Source organism: Pholcus phalangioides, unplaced genomic scaffold (assembly GCF_987345545.1).
Source record: "Pholcus phalangioides strain wild (caught in Gottingen) unplaced genomic scaffold, Ppha-v1.0 ptg000014l_1, whole genome shotgun sequence".
In the NCBI taxonomy this organism is placed as follows: Eukaryota; Metazoa; Arthropoda; class Arachnida; order Araneae; family Pholcidae; genus Pholcus; species Pholcus phalangioides.
The window spans coordinates 2,769,645-2,786,757 of record NW_028301607.1 but is presented as its reverse complement, the minus strand read 5'-3'; the positions used below and the strand labels follow the sequence as shown (position 1 = coordinate 2,786,757).

General features: G+C 42.7%; 1 protein-coding gene across 1 annotated transcript in view; it reads right to left on the bottom strand.

Moving 5' to 3' along the window:
- LOC149077928 (carotenoid-cleaving dioxygenase, mitochondrial-like) overlaps positions 1-13,179 on the bottom strand; it is a 62,342-nt gene extending 49,163 nt beyond the window's left edge. The window contains exon 1 of the mRNA XM_089241535.1: positions 13,050-13,179. The gene's annotated coding sequence lies outside the window, so the exon portion shown is untranslated. The remainder of the gene's footprint in view (positions 1-13,049) is intronic.
- Between the last annotated feature and the right edge of the window lie 3,934 nt (positions 13,180-17,113).

The window sequence follows — 17,113 nt, the reverse complement described above, 5'->3', positions numbered from 1 at the left end:
TGTGGACGAGGTGCGTGTGTGGTTCAGTAGTAGCAGTAGTAGTAATCATTTGAAGTAGAACGTCAAAATTAAAAATCCACGACAGCCCCAAAACATTGAAAATTTTAGAGCCAGATAATTTTTCACAAAGTTAGTCGTTCACAACGCCTATGGAAGCCGAATCAGTTTCATCACCATTAAAAATTTTAAATTTCGATCATCTCAGACCTAGGGCTGTCGAGAATCCTGGGCCCGTAAAATTGGCTTTTCTGAGGGTCCCTACCTGACTATAAATGATTGCACCAATTTACATGCTAAAAATTTATAAATTGGATGTATATATATATATACATAAAATATATGGTAAGCCGGGGTTCTCAAACTTTATTTACCGGTGGTGCCCCTTTCTTTTCAATTGGGACTTAAGAGAAATTGTCTCAGACGGTGCCATAACTAGGCAGGTGCAACAGTTGCACCAGCACAGGGCCTAGTTGGAGGGTGCCCAAGAATGGGCCAGAAGGGGCCTAAATGCAGATTCTCGCACAGGAATGGCTAGTTACGGTTTTGGTCTGAGAAACTAATGGAAATTCAGAATAGATGAATCAAAAATGAGAAAAATAATTAACAGAGATAAAATCCCAGCCCAAACACCAATAGAAATCGGCTGCTCCCTTGTGCAGTTTAACAAAGGATCTCTTCGAAAAGAACCTTTGGGCCGCCGCTTTTGACGCGGGGTGGGGGGGGGGCGTTGGCAATGCTCCCTCACGCCCTCCCGTATGGCCACAGGTGAACTATGAATTGGTCAAGGGAGCCCGCGGATGACAAAAGCATTCTGAGCGCGACTGCCTAATCATTTCAAAGGCGAATGAAATGCGAAAACAATCTAAGGGAACAAACCACAGAGTAAGAATTATATCTTTAGTCTATGGAACAAACAGATATTATCAGCGTCATCTATTGACAATATATTGAACTGCGGATGATGCTGGAGACATCATTTTCCAGCGCCTTTCATGAATGACAGCCAGGGCCGCAACTAGATGCTTGGTCACCCAGGGCAAGAGCGCATTTTGACGTCCCCATGTAATGTTGAAGGATAGGTTTCAGAATGAAATTTGCGCCCCCTCTAGTCCAGAACCCGGGGCACGGGACCTGCCTGCCCCCCCCCCCCAGTTCGGGCCCTGATGACAACAAATTCATGAAATTTTTTTTATAAAAAAAATTAAATTTGCAATTTTAATCTCGTATTAGATAAAAAACAAAATTTGATTTTCAAAAAAAGAAATAATTATATATAATGTATAATTTTTTATACGTTTTTATCAATTTCGCCCATGCTCGGAGCGTAAAGAAATCGTGAGTTAGCGATGGTGCTGCCATCTATGCTTAACTATTATTACTTCAAATAGTGAGGAATTCTTTCTTTCCCCCCCCCCCGAAATTCCATTCATTCATGGAAAGACTGTGCAGACTTCAGACTCATACATATGCATGCCAAATTTGTTTACTCTTGTTAAGCCCACAGGGGGCCAGGCACGGGAAAAATAAATTCTATTCTGGTCTGGTCTAATCTTGTTGAGACGTTGGCTTTCTTTCTTCACAGCAAAATCTAATAATACTAATAATTTGAAGTAGTGGCGGCATTTCCCAAAGTCGTAAATTAAATTTTAATGAATTCCTAAAACCATTAAAATTAAATTCCCAATCTTGACAAGTGACAACCTTTTCTCAACTCATACACGCACTCACTTTTACACATACATTACTCACTTGTCTTTTCCGTGCACACGAGGACCCCAGCCCTTATGGCCCGAAATAGGGCCAGGCATCACCATGCCCCCCCCCCACATCCTAGAGCAGGGCCCCCTAGGCTGGGATCTTTCACGGGCCCCTTTATGATGAATTTATAGCGTGAAAAAGCAAAAAAACTGTAAAAATCGTCCCAGGCCTGGAGCCTTGTGGGGGCCATGGGCATCACCTTTAAACTTCTGGTTCTGGCTCACTCCTAGAAATGCATAGGCGGCTTGCGTAGCGCTCCCCCCCCCCCCCTCCTGGAAATGTGTATAAGACATCCATAAAAATGTATAGAAGGCTTGCTGAATTCTACACAAGCGTATAAGGTAAATCTCTTGAAACCATTTCAGCCTGCCGTGCCTTCTGTAAGCCGTTGAAATATCCCCTGATGGCAGAGCTCAGCAAAATTTCTCGAATTCCGCAGATCTTCCACCTACATCAGCCTGCTTTCAGGCTTTTTTGTAAGCCGCTGCAATCGCCTTGAGGGCAGGACTCGACGGCAATTATGTTTCTCCAGTTAACAGCACGAAATACCTTGGCATAATTTTCGATAAACGACTCTCTTTTACTGCCCAGAGAGAATATGTCATTCATGGAGCTAATAGTGCTAAGTTTACGTTGAAACACATATTTTGGGGCGGGCAAATAGATCAGCGCTATCTCTAAAAAAATAAATTGAACATGGTTATTAGACCAATTTTATTCTATGCAGCCCCCAGTATGGTTGCATTCTAGCAATGACCATATATGGTAAGACTTGAAAGAGGTATTAAATCAGATCCATTGTTGTTGCTAATTGGCTTATTCGAAGTATAAGAGCAGACACCAAAATGCCTACCATACGCAAATTGTCTCAAAGAATTACAAAAAATGTCTTCAAATCACTTGAAGAATCAGATTATCAGCATCTTCGAGAGATTTCTAATTACCCAAAAGAGGTAATTATTTCAACACAGAGGTCGACATTTTAAAAGCCCTGAAAACTTCCTTATTATGACTAGGCCGGGTTTTGTAAATGTGTTTTACTATGTGAATATTTTTATACGATTTAGCACCTTTAATAGTTGGTTAGTTTTTTCTCCAGTTTTAACTTCAACAACATGCAACCTCATGTTAAAGTATGTAACACCATAGTCATATACAAAGTTTCAAGACATTTGAATGAATGGTTTTGTTCGAAAAAATTTTTCTTATCTTAACAGAAACTTAGTTTTGAGGAAAAAAGCATTTTAATTGTAAATATTAGCATATGTAATGCCCGGAAGCAGTTTATATGAAAATATTTAAAAATATTTCTAGTACAGGGTAGAACAAAAACTTGAACACAGTTAAACGCAGAAAATTTCATAGTATTTGGAAATTGAAAATTTCAGAAATATGTTTTTTAGGAAATTTGCGGGCACCAACCCCTTAAATTTTTTTTTCTGTAAGTAGTTCTCATTAAATTGTTTTGTTAATTAAAATTTAATTATGTCTATATTTTTTTTGTATGGGCATTTTTCAGCTTCCTCTTTATATTTTGTTGTAATGTAGGAATGTTTTTGAATGAGTTGTGTGATCCTATCCTCCTTTTCCACAAAATATATAAAATTGGGCTAACGGGCCCCGAAAAGACTCCACTGGCCCATTATTATTCTCGCACCGGGCCCCGCGTCTGGTAAGGTGGGCCTGGTAGAGGCTTCATTCGAGGAAGGTTAGAGATACGTATAATTCATGCGGAAATTATTCACGCGTACCCCCCCCCCCCCTTCCCTCCCTGGAGTACGTATACTTCGGACAGTTCGTATCTCCTGAAATGCGTAGGACACTAGCCTTAATGTTTTGCACTTTTTTTTTAGTAAACCACAATTACGTATTCATATACAGGGTGATTCTAAATCCACGGGAGATGGTCATAGAATGTACTGTCGGAACTAGAGGAGGGCAACTGCGCTGGACGGTAAAATTTAAGGGGGGGGGGGGCAAGGCTGTCGCAGAAGGTAGACTTAGGGGTCTGTTCCCCTCCCCGAAATGTGAGAAAATGACCGGAAAAAGATGGCCAAATATATTGTTCTATCACTTTGCCCCCCCCCCTCGAACGAAATTTCTGGCTACGGGCCTGGGGGGGGGGAGAACAAAGAACACCGTTATTTGTGGGGGCGGCAAAATCATGTTTGCCCCCCGGGTGGCAAAAGTCCTAGTTACGTACGGCACACACACACACACGCGCTCTGTGAAAATAAATTCCAATATCATTTAATTCCAAAAATAACATTTATCATGTCTGTTCTGTCTTTAGATCAAGGCCGTCTCAACGAGCACCGGGGGGGGGCCCTCCTATGTTTACGCGTTTTTCGGGACTACCCTGAGATTGAGACCCCATTCTACTTTTTTGAGGGGAGGGGGCAACGCCGTTTTAACGCATGGCCCACCCGTGCACGGCATGGGGGCCTCAAGCGAAGAGGGGCCTCACAAAAATGTGGAAGAGTTGAAATTTTCCATTAACATACATGTCAATTTTCCTATTAGGGCCTCAGAAAAAATCCCTCTGTCCGGGGCCCATGGTGCTCTTAAGACGGCCCTGGAGAGGGGGGGGGCGGAGACGAATTTACGTGGAGATGATGTTGCCGTGAAGTTAATGTCAAAAATCATTAGATTAAAGAGATTGTTAAAGAAATAATGAATAAAAATCAGAAATAAAATAGAAGTCATCATTCCAGAACTAATGTGGAAATTAGAAAATAATGGAAGAAATTATTTCCAAAACTAATGAAAATTCAGAATTTAAAAAAATATATAATTTAATTAAAAATAAGTAATTTTAGAATAAATTATTAAGAAATCACATTTCAAAAAAATTTTCAGATTGGGTGAAAGAAAAATAACGATTTTGGAATTAAATTTTCAAGAAATAATTTCAGATTAAAATTCCGAAATAATTTGAAAATGGATGGAAGAAATAATTTTTAAATTGATTAAAATTTCAGAAATAATGAAGCAAATGATTCCGAAATTATAGAAAGAAACTAATGCGGAAAATAATTTCAATTTCCCCTTCCCACGGTCTTTAAAATTGATGAATGAAATAATTTCATATATCTATTCATTCAGAAATGATGAAGAAAATAATTTTGAAATTTGTGATCACAAAATTAAAAAAACAGGTACAAATACAAGGTACAAGGCCACAACAGGCAAAAACCCATCGAGGTGGCTGAGAAAAAGATGCCCATAACAAATATGGATGTCATATATTACTAAAATACAGCAGCCCAGTTAAAAATGCAATCACAAAAATTATAAACAATATATATATATATACATACACACACACACACACACATATAGGCCTATATAAAGAGAATCCAGAATTGCAGAGTTGATGAAAATTCACTATAAACAGAATAAATGAAAGAAATAATTCTAGAGATGAAAATCTTATATACTGTATAAATGTGAAAGTATGTCTGTCTGTATGTATGTATGTCTGTTCTTTATACAAATCTACAGTTTTAGACCGATCGTCGCCAGATTTTGCATATATACCAAACAGGACCGGGATTGAACCGCAGGCTACTTTAAAAGTTCGTCAGAGCTGGGCAAATGCCCGAAATGGGCGAAAAACTGTCGAGCAACAATGGTTTTGGGGCCTCAACCAGGGGCGTAGCCAGAAATTTCGTTCGGGGGGGGACCAAAGTGACAGAGCAATGGATTTGGCCATCTTTTTCCCTTTTTTCGGTCATTTTCTCACATTTCGGGGGGGGGGGGGGACCAGACCCCCCAAGTCTCTCCCCCCCCCCCCTGGCTACGCCCTTGGCCTCAACAATTACTTTCGAAACGTTTACTTTGGTTACCGTGGTTTGCAACAAAGCGTTTCAGACGTGTGTATGGCTTTACAATGGTTTGTCACACCTTTAATTCTGTTATTATAACAGTTTATTCCTTGATAACGGTTTGTAACTTTTTCCAATCCTCCCAGTAATTGAAGAAAACCTGGGAAGAGCGCCGGGTATTTCTGCTAACCTATATACACTGAAGAGCCGAAAAAAACTGGTACCACCTGCCTAATATCGTGTAAGGCCCCCGCGAGCCCGCAGAAGTGCCGCAACACGACGTGGCATAGACTCGACTAATGTCTGAAGTAGTGCTGGAGGTAATTGACACCATGAATCCTGCAGGGCTGTCCATAAATCCGTAGTAGTAAGAGGGGGGTGGAGGTCTCTTCTGAACAGCACGTTGCAAGGCATCCCAGATATGTTCACTAATGTTCATGTCTGGGATGCCAGCGGAAGTGTCTAAAGTCAGAAGAGTGTTCTTGGAGCCACTTTGTAGCAATTCTGGACGCGTGGGGTGTCGCATTGTGCTGCTGAAATTGTCCAAGTCCATCGGAATGCACAATGGACATGAATGGGTGCAGGTGATCAGACAGGATGCTTACGTACCTGTCACCTGTCCGAGTCGTATCTAGACGTATCAGGGGTCCCATATCACGCCAACTGTACACGCCCCATACCATCACAGAGCCTCCACCAGCTTGAACAGTCCCCTGTTGACATGTAGGGGTCCATGGATTCATGAGGTTGTCTCCATACCCGTACACGTCCATCAGCAATTGGAACCGAGACTCGTCAGACCACGCAACGTGTTTCCAGTCCTCAACAGTCCAATGTCGGTGTTGTCGGGCCCAGGCGAGGCGTAAAGCTTTGTCTCGTGCAGTCATCAAGGGTACACGAGTGGACCTTCGGCTCCGAAATCCCATATCGATGATGTTTCGTTGAATGGTTCGCACGCTGACACTTGTTGATGGCCCAGCATTGAAATCTGCAGCAATTTGCGGAAGGGTTGCACGTCTGTCACGTTTAATGATTCTCGTCAGTCCCGTTCTCGCATGATCTTTTTCCGGCCGCAGCGATGTCGTAGATTTAATTTTTTACCGGATTCCCGATATTCACGGTACACTCGTGAAATGGTCGTACGTGAAAATCCAAATTTCATCGCTACCTCGGAGATGCTATGTGCCATCTCTCGTGCGCCGACTATAACACCACGTTCAAACTCACTTAAATCTCGATAACCTGCCATTGTAGCAGCAGTAACCGATCTAACAACTATACCAGACACTTGTTGTGTTATATAGGCGTTGCCGACCGCAGCGCCGTACTCTGATTGGTTCCATATCTCTTTATTTGCATACGCATGCCTGTACCAGTTTTCTTGGCTCTTCACTGCTATCATTTTCACATCAGTTGATCAAACTTGGCAATGGAAGAATTCCCGTAGACCGAAGCACTGGATTACGTTCTGATTACGTTAATGACACAACTGATTACGTTCCCAAATGGATTTTGCCAGTTGTTAAATTCAGTTCAAGAACTTGCAGACAAAGTCTTCCCAAATATTCAACGAAATCACGAAACCATGAGTGGCTTTGTGAGAGAGCGATTCTGGCACCGAAAAATGACAGTGTGAACAAGATCAACAAAAAAATTATTCCAAGAGACTCCACATCTTAAAATCGGTTGACACTGTCACAGACTCAGCGCAAACAGTTCTGTATCCTGCAGAATTTCTGAACTCTTTTGATATTCCGGGTATGTCACCATACAACTTGGCCCTCAAAGTCGGAGCACCTATTATGCTTTTAAGAAATTCGGAGACACCGACACTCTGCAATGGCACCAGACTCTGCGTGAAGAAATTGCACGATTACATCATTGAAGCAACGATTCTAACTGGATGTGCCAAAGGAGAAGACGTCTTCATTCCACGCATCCCAATTATCACTGAAGAAATGTCATTCGGTTTAAAGCGATTACAGTTCCCGATTCGTTTAACTTTTGCCGTGACAATCAACAAAGCGCAAGTCCAGTCGTTAGCAGTGGCATGTATCAACCTATTTGAGCCCTGTATTTCTCACGGACAGCTTTTCGTCGCCTATTCGCGTGTTGGTAATCCCAAAAATTTGTACATCTACCCCGGGTATCAGCTAGCTCTCTCTGAAAGCAATAATTGCAGAATTGACGAAAATCCAGAACAAACAGAATAAATGAAAGAAATAATTCTAGAGATGAAAATTCAGAAAAACAGAAAGCCATACTCTTCCACACAATAGATAAAATTCCAGAATTCACGAAAATTCGGAATTGACAAAAGAAATTATCATTACGATAAGTGCGTGCCACCCCGAGAACGCGGTATCTGGTGTGTCCGCACCTTTCGCACACCCCCCCCCAGGGCGGCTACGGGTCACGTGCATGACCGGGGCTTCCCCTCCAGTGCCTTTTTAACGCATGCGCACACCCGGGTACGGGGGGGGGGCCTCGAAAGAACGAGTAGTTGCATTTTTCGAGAATTTACCAGGTAGGTCACTTGACTCGGGGGCTCCTGATGCTCTCAGGACGGCCTTATCTCCCCCCACCCCACCTCAACCGAGCCTCCCTCTCAAAACCCCCTTCCGAAGGTCGAGAACCACCGCTTCCATAACTGCATCTGCTATTTCGAATATTCACCCACAGATGGCGCTGCACGCCCGTCGCTTCCCCAGACGTCTTCGAAGGCTGTATATGCGTGCGGGATAGGGAAATAAACACATCGCAGAAAGAGAGTATAAGAAACAAGAAAAGAAATAAGTCAAGAAAGAAAATAAGAACGTAACACGTGGGAAGCGCGCGCGAAATCGGGCGCCATCAACAACAAAAGAAGCGCGCCAGACGGTACGTGATGGACGAGAATTAACAAAAAAAAAAAAAACCTTGGGGCTTGTGTTGTGTGTGTGTGTGTGCGGTAAGAATAAAAAAAACGGCAAGATGGTGATGATGCTGCTGAAGCCAGCCCGAGTTTCGAAACCGTGGGAATACGTCGACTTGCGATTCTCCCATGCCCTCGAAAGGGCGGCCGGCTATCTTCCAAACAGCTTGGCGAGTTTCTTTTCTTCTCTCTCTCTCTATGTAGTTCTTTACTTCTCTTTTCATTCACCACCGCCCCCCCCCCCAGCTCCTTCCATTATAACGCCGTATCAATACCGTATACTTTTGTGCAGCAGGTGTATCTTTGAGCCGGGAACCGAGAAATCTGTGATTCATGTGTACGACACAAAAAAAAAAAAAAAAAAACGGGTACATTCCTCACCCGTGGCTGAACGAACTCGGTTGAGCTGAGGGAGATTGTGGGGGGGGGGGGCTGAGTCATACAGCCAAGCAAAAAAAATAAAAATTCTCACTTTTGATGCGTTTTTGAATCAGTGTTTTATCGCTGAAAGACTTTTTTGGAGTTGGAAGAGGGTCCCTAAAAATGTGTAGACGCTGGGGTCCCCCCCCCCCTTTTAACTCGTTCACGTGGCCCTGAAATGTTATGATATCAAAATGTTTCTGTGCGGGTGTGTGACTAGATTGATATTTTTTTTTAATTTCTCGCAGACACGGTTAGGGTATAGAAAATTTTCGGGAAAACACAATCTGAATGAAAAAATTTTCGGAGACTATATTTTGATATTGATAGGAAGAGATATGGAATTATTTCTTTCATTTATTCTGGATTTTCATCAATTCTGGAAAAATTATGTCTTTCATCAATTCTGGAAAAATTATGTCTTTCATCAATTCTGGAAAAATTATTTCTTTCATCAATTCTGGAATTATTTCTTTCATTTATTCGGAATTTTCATCAACTCTGCAATTCTGGATTTTCATCAACTCTGGATTTCTGAATTTTCACCAATTCTGGAATTATTTCTTTCATTTATTCTGGATTTTCACCAATTCTGGAATTATTTCTTTCATTTATTCTGGATTTTCATCAATTCTGGAAAAATTATGTCTTTCATCAATTCTGGAAAAATTATGTCTTTCATCAATTCTGGAAAAATTATTTCTTTCATCAATTCTGGAATTATTTCTTTCATTTATTCGGAATTTTCATCAACTCTGCAATTCTGGATTTTCATCAACTCTGGATTTCTGAATTTTCACCAATTCTGGAATTATTTCTTTCATTTATTCTGGATTTTCACCAATTCTGGAATTATTTCTTTCATTTATTCTGGATTTTCACCAATTCTGGAATTATTTCTTTCATTTATTCTGGATTTTCACCAATTCTGGAATTATTTCTTTCATTTATTCTGGATTTTCATCAACTTTGGAATTATTTCTTTCATCAACTTTGGAATTATTTCTTTCATCAACTTTGGAATTATTTCTTTCATCAATTCGGGAAAAATTATGTCTTTCATCAATTCTGGAAAAATTATGTCTTTCATCAATTCGGGAAAAATTATGTCTTTCATCAATTCTGGAAAAATTATTTCTTTCATCAATTCTGGAAAAATTATGTCTTTCATCAATTCTGGAAAAATTATGTCTTTCATCAATTCTGGAAAAATTATTTCTTTCATCAATTCTGGAAAAATTATTTCTTTCATCAATTCTGGAATTATTTCTTTCATTTATTCGGAATTTTCATCAACTCTGCAATTCTGGATATTCATCAACTCTGGATGAATATCCAGAGTTGATGAAGAAATATTCTGAATTTTCACCAATTCTGGAATTATTTCTTTCATTTATTCAGAATTTCTAAAAGTATTTCTTTCATTTATTCTGTTCATTCTGGATTTTCATAAATTCGTGAATCATTTCTGTCATTTATTTTCGGAGAGAAGATTTTGGACACTGAAATTTTGTTCGGAGATGAGATGTGGATATTAAAGTTTTTTTGAGACAAGATTTTGGATATTACAAGTTTTTCGGAGAAGGGGTCATTTAAGTATCACGTCAACATCGATGGGGGAAGGGGGGTTTGAATGATCCTTACGTCACATATTAACCACCCTTTATAAAAAGGCAAAATATTTAGTGATCTCTAGATGTTCCGCTGATCCATTAAGTGATCTGGAAATGTGTCCGGGCCACTAAAGAGCTCTAAATCTGCCAAAAGCCATTTAATGGATCTCAAATGTACCACTACAAATGATTTGTAGATATGCTGCGGGTCGCTTTAAATGATCTGTGAATGTGTCACGAGCCTACTTGAGTGATCTGAAAATGTTTCACGGGCCGCTTAAATGCTCTGGAATTTTGCAACATGTCACTTAAGCGATCTGTAAATGTGCCACTAAGTTCATATTTACAAAATTCGATTTGGGGTGGCTAGCCACATCAGATAATCTCGAGGACCACATTCGGCCCGCTGGCCATGAGTTGATCATGGGACTATATGGCTTAGAGCAGGAGTTCTCAAACTGTGCACCGCGGTGCGCCTATAACCTTTTTTTCAGGGGGTGGCAAGGAGTTATGACTCCGACAACGGTTTCTCGAAGAGATTTTTTGTTGAAAAAACTCTAGGGAGCCCTCGGGTGGGAAAAGATTGAGAACCCTTTGGCTTAGAGGGTGGGTCGCAATGAATTTCATAGAGAGAAATTTTGAGTTTTAGCCTTAAAGTAGCATTTAAAAATTAGCAGAAAAATTTATTATAATAACATACAAAGGTATATATATTTTCAACCGACACTATAATTTTTTTTTTTTTTTTATATTTTTTGCATCAAAAATACAAATTTTTGATCGTCGGAGGGAGGATCATAGAGGGAGCTCGTGCTCGTTCCACGAATCCTTTATACTAGCGGTCTGTGCTAACTTTTCCACCGCGTCTCGAAGAAAATGAAATACATCAGTAAATTTGATAAATAAGAACAAGAAGCCTACGGGGCTCCGCCATGGAAATTTTGCACCAAAAAACGAGTCAAAAGTGCTTTACACTATAAATTTTCGAATGTAAATGAAAAAAGAGCCCGCTGAAAGTCTGTCGGGGGGCAGGGGCGTACTTACGGTTTTGTGCCCGAATTTTGTCGTCGTTTCTTCATAATAGTTTAATTTTCTCGACCACTCATTCTGCAAATTGGCCACCCTGTGCAGCAAACACCACATAGCCCGCCCCCGCCTGTAAATATGCCCGCGTGTCTAAATCCTTCTTTTGGACACACACATGCTCGCGTACTCTTTTGGTCACTCACATGCTCGCGTACTCTTTTGGTCCCTCACATGCTCGCGTACTCTTTTGGTCACTCACATGCTCGCGTATTCTTTTGGTCACTCACATGCTCGCGTACTCTTTTGGTCACATGCTCGCGTACTCTTTAAGTCACTCCAAATTCACGCATTTTCTAAGTCACTCTCAAGCTCACATTTGCTAGGTCACTCTCATGTTCGCACACTCTAGGTCAGTGTCTCTTAACCTTTTTCAGCTCATGGCCCCCCTATGGATCACATTTTTCTCTCGTAGCTCCCCTGTCCTATCCAGGGGCCCCCCTCTACCCTCACCCAAGAGTGACTTTGAGATACTTTCTATTTTTTCATTATTAATGAAATTTTAATAAATCAGATCAATCTCTGGAATCCTGCCTAGGCACGGATTCAAATGGTGGATTATCATCTCTCCCAGGAGTCAAATTATACTGCAAAAAACGTTCTGTATAAAATACGGGACGAGCCAACAAACATGCACGATAAATCGACCCTCTCAACGCATCAACCGTTGCTCCCTGGCGGCCCTCCATACTTAGCTGGAAGTAACAGCTTACATATAAAAATCATAGTACCAGATCCCATATATAGTGCAGTCCCCCTCCCTCCATTACAGACATGCAGACCCGGGTCATGCCCCACATAAACCCGAGGGTTAAGATGCTCCTGGTTGTATGGACGGATCTGATGAATTCTGAAAATAGTAATATATTTCAACCATGTTTAACTTTTAAAGCTTTTCTCTTCTATGACTCCCTTCACCGCCTGTCGTGGATCACCTTTCTTCTGATTTTCTACCGTGGCCGCCCCCCCCCCAGAATATCCTAGGACCGCAAGAGGGCCATATGGCCCCAGGTTGAGAACCACTGCTCTAGGTAACTCTTTTGGCCATTCACATTCTTGCACACTGTCTTGATCATTCGCATGCTTACACACGCTCTCGGTCACTCTTTCTGTCATTCACATGCTTGCGCACGCTCCAGGTAGGTAACCCTTTTGATCACTCACTGCTTGCCCTCTTCTTTTGTTTACTCCCATGCTTGCAAATTCCGTAGGTCTAACCTAGTCCCTCGCTAAAAAATAATAATGGGATTCATCCGAGTCTCTGAGCTTGAGCCTTGAATGCAAATCCCCCTCCCCCCTCCCCCCACACGTGAAGGCCATGATACGGACATGAGTGGACACTAATCGGTTAGTGTCCAATGTCTCAAACCTGTTAGCAAGTCTATTATATAGCCGCGTTCTCATTTATTACGATGGACAAATTTAAAATTTTACCTTGTCGAATGTTGTTATCTCGCCATCGTGGACAACCGTGACGTGTCGTCCGGACATTCGCGCATGACATACGAAACTTGACCGTGAAAATAGATATCTAAATTTGGAAAATGGCCAAAACGCGGAAGCCCCGCTCCGTCGGGTGCATACATCATCCCACCAGCAACACGCACACGCGATCGATAGACCTTAAGCCAAGGATTTCGAAGCCAATGGCGCAGGAGCCATCAAATGGATCATGTGTAAACGAGGTTATTGCTCGTGATGCGAGAATAATTTTTCTTGAACACACACACACGTAGCTAATTATAATAACTATAATCCTTATTCTGTCGAAGAAAATGTTGTCCAAACCCTTGATTAGTGGTCCGAGTAGATGTTCCTTTTTGGTCATTTGCGCCACTGCCGCCGTCGCCACCGCAACGCGTGCGTTAAGTTAAGTAAGTACTTAGTTCGAGAGAAAGGGTGGCCACGAGATTTTTTCTTAAAATCGCGGATATGTCTCAGATGAGGTCCTTCAATGACACGGGCTCTACACGTGACTGGCGGTGTAATCAAGAGGAATATATTCTGGGATTGGTTATGGCCGAACGCTTGGGATTAGGTAATGGAGGAGGAGGTCCGCCCGAGCGGTCATTCGAGAGAAAAATAGCCATTTGCATTTCCCATCTGCCTTGGAAGATGGAACTGAATTCACTCTGTTCTGGTCATAGCTATAGACGGATTTATGGTTTTGCTGCCTGTGAGCTACGCGAATTGTCCCCCCCCTCCCCCGCAAGGGTGGGCTGAGGGCTCCAGTCCTGGTGTCTGGAACAAGTATAATCATTTTTTGTCTTTTCATGCAATAAATTTGCGATAGAAGGCCGTGTGAAAAGTCTGGCTTAGGGGGGCCCAGCCAGAGATCCCAGACTAGGTGCCTTGGATGCCCTGTAAATTTGTCTGTGTCTCTAAGTCACTCTTTTGGTCACCCACGTCCTTGCGTACACTTTCGGTGACTCACATGCTTGCGTGCTCTTTTGGTCATCCACGTGCTTGCTCGCTCTTTTTCTCGAAATTCTTTCCGAGTTTCATGCTCACCAGGGGCGTAGCCAGAAATCTCGTTCGAGGGGGACCAAAGTGATAAAACAATAGATTTTTCTCTTTTTCTGGTCATTTTCTCACATTTCGGGGGGGGGGGGACCAGACCCCCAAGTCCCCCGGTTACGTCCTTGATGCTCATACACCCTTAGGTCATTCTTTTGATCATCCAGATGCTTATAGACCCTCTAGGACCTGTGGAAACCCACGGCCTGGTAAATCTCTTTTGCGTAAGTAAAGAGCCCGGTCATACACACAACTAACGGGGAACATTAAGGAGGAAAATTAAACTCGAATCACTCACGGCCCGGTGTGACTAGTGTTAGGGGTCGGATACTGGGCCGCGGCCCGGCGGTTGAGAAACACTGCTCTAGGACACGCTTTTACTATTTCCCATGCTTGCACGCACTCAAGGTCCCTCTTTTGGTCACTCACTCAAGGTCCCTCTTTTGGTCACTCACTGACTTGGTCCTTTACTCTCTAGGGCATTCTTTTGATCATTCACTTGCTTGCACGCTCTTTTGTTCATTCACTTGCTTGCACGCTCTTTTGTTCACTCACATGCTTGTAAACTCTCTAGGTCACTCGCCATGTTACTCACTCACCTAGTTCCTCGCTCTCTTGTCAGAGTGATGGACTATACTATTTTTCCCACCCTTCTTTCATTGTACTACTTTTTGGCAACCTATTCCTCAAATTTTCCTCAACTCCGAACTTGCCGCCCTGGGCTTTAGCCACAGCCCGCTAACCCCCCCCCCCCCGTAAATAAACCACTGTCATGGCCCTCCCACGGGGCCCGGGACGATTGCAATTTTTCCTTTATGTATGCTATAAATTCATCTACAGGAGGCCTGCCAAAGATCTCTAGGGCCGTGCTCCAGGGTTTGGGGTCAAAAATTAGTTGAAGCGTTTTCCCACAAATAGCGTTTTTTCATGACGGTTTTTTAAAAAAAATTATAAGCGAGATCCACTGTAAATAAATTCCAAGAGCCCGGGGTTTACGGAAATTCCGACTGCCCTGACCGTATGAGAGACCAAGTGTGAATGTGGTCACTAACTACATTACTCTTATGATCATTCACTCTTTCTCATGGTCACTCACTTGGTTCTTGATGTGGTCATTCACTCTTTCTCATATGGTCATTCACTCTTTCTCGTATGGTCATTCACTCTTTCTCATATGGTCATTCACTTGATCCTTCATGTGGTCATTCACTCACCTGGCTACTCATACGGCCACTGAGTGGTTGATCATTCATACGGTCATTCACTCAGCCACTCACTCATTTATTCCCCCGGCCTCTCACTTGGCTCCTCATGCAGTCACTCACAAGCTCACCTTGTCACTCACGCTCATTTACTCCCCGGGTCACTAACTTGGCCACTCATTTTGGTCATTCACTTTTTCACACACATTGACGTACGCAATGGGGGGGGGGGGGTTGGGGTTCTAACCCTCCTCAAGCCGAGATTATAGTGTTATTTTGCAGGAAAAAACGTAACCACCCCCACCCCCTTCAGAAGAAAAAAAAATTTAACCCCCCCCCTTCCGCTCTCGAGAAAATTCTGCGTAAGCCTATGCTCATACATACAGTCACTCACACTCATTTACTCCCCGGTCACTCATGTGGTCAATCAATCGCACACTCACTTATTCACTCATGTGGTCATTCTCTCTCGCCCATGCAGTTAATCACATATTCACTTGGTCATTCCATTCATAGTCACTCACTCATCCACTTATGTGGTCACCCAATCACATCGTCACTCACGCTGTCATTCACTTACTCGGTCACTCATACGGTCAGGGTCGGCGAAATCTCCGGATCCCGAAGCCCCGTACTCCCGCATTAAAAAAAAAACCCACACGCATCACCATGGAAACCACGACGCATCTCAGCACAGATATCACTTGGCGCGATCGGCGCCGGATAAAACACGCCAAACCCACCATCATCATCATCTTCTCTCTTTCTTTTCCCAACCGCATTATAATGATAATGCAGTGACGTCAGAGGGCCGAAGCAGCTGCGCGGAATCATGACGTGGTTGTTCCGGTGCTTATAGTGGTACGAGAGCTGCCAGAGAGAGAGAGCGTGGGAATGCTAGACAGGTGCTGAGCGTGGGAAAGCGGTAACGATGGCATTCCGTTCCGCCACGTGGCCCTTTTCTTTCGCGCATACAAAAAAAAAAAAATGAGGGGCCCCCACACACTCTCTCCGTCTGAAATCCACCAAACGGGGGGGGGGGTGCTTCATATTTCTACAGCACGGGGATTGCACGCGGATTTTTTTTTTTTTTTTCTGTATTATTATTTGCCTCCATTGGAATTCTCACCATCATTTCGATTTTTTTTTTTTCCAGAAAAGCTTTTTCCCACGGATTTTGCTCTTTTTTCCACCATATGGTGGGATTCCTTTACCTTAAAAGGTTCGATCTAAGGTTGAGGGACTCCCCAACCCCCTTTTACGGCTAACTATCGGTTATTCATTGTAACGGGGGGATCCGTTAAAGCTGAGGGGTAAGGGCGTCTGGAGGAGCGTTTCTTTGATCGTCAATCGATTGATTGGATGCCCGTTTGAATTGACACGGTCATTGCCGGACGTTTGATTTTAAGGTCATTATGCGATTATAGCTGGGATCCTCTGCTCGCGACCCCACTATGGTAAATTTATAGTGTGAGAAATAAGAAATGATGAGAATGATTATGAGCCCCAAAAGGCTGGAGCCAAAACCCACTCTTGTGGGGGTCCATGCATTGGAGTCCCGAACCGAATCAGATGGTCACGGTTGGTCTCTTCGATCGAACCGATTGATTTTATTGTGCTCATTTGAATAGCTACGGTCATTGCCGGACTGTTTGATTGTATAAGGCTCTTTTAGGTCGCTACGCCATTGGAGTCTAGAATCCAATCAGATGGCCACGGTTGGTCTAAGCGACTGACCCGCGGAATCGGCATCTACGTCCGTGTTTGTCCGTTTATAAG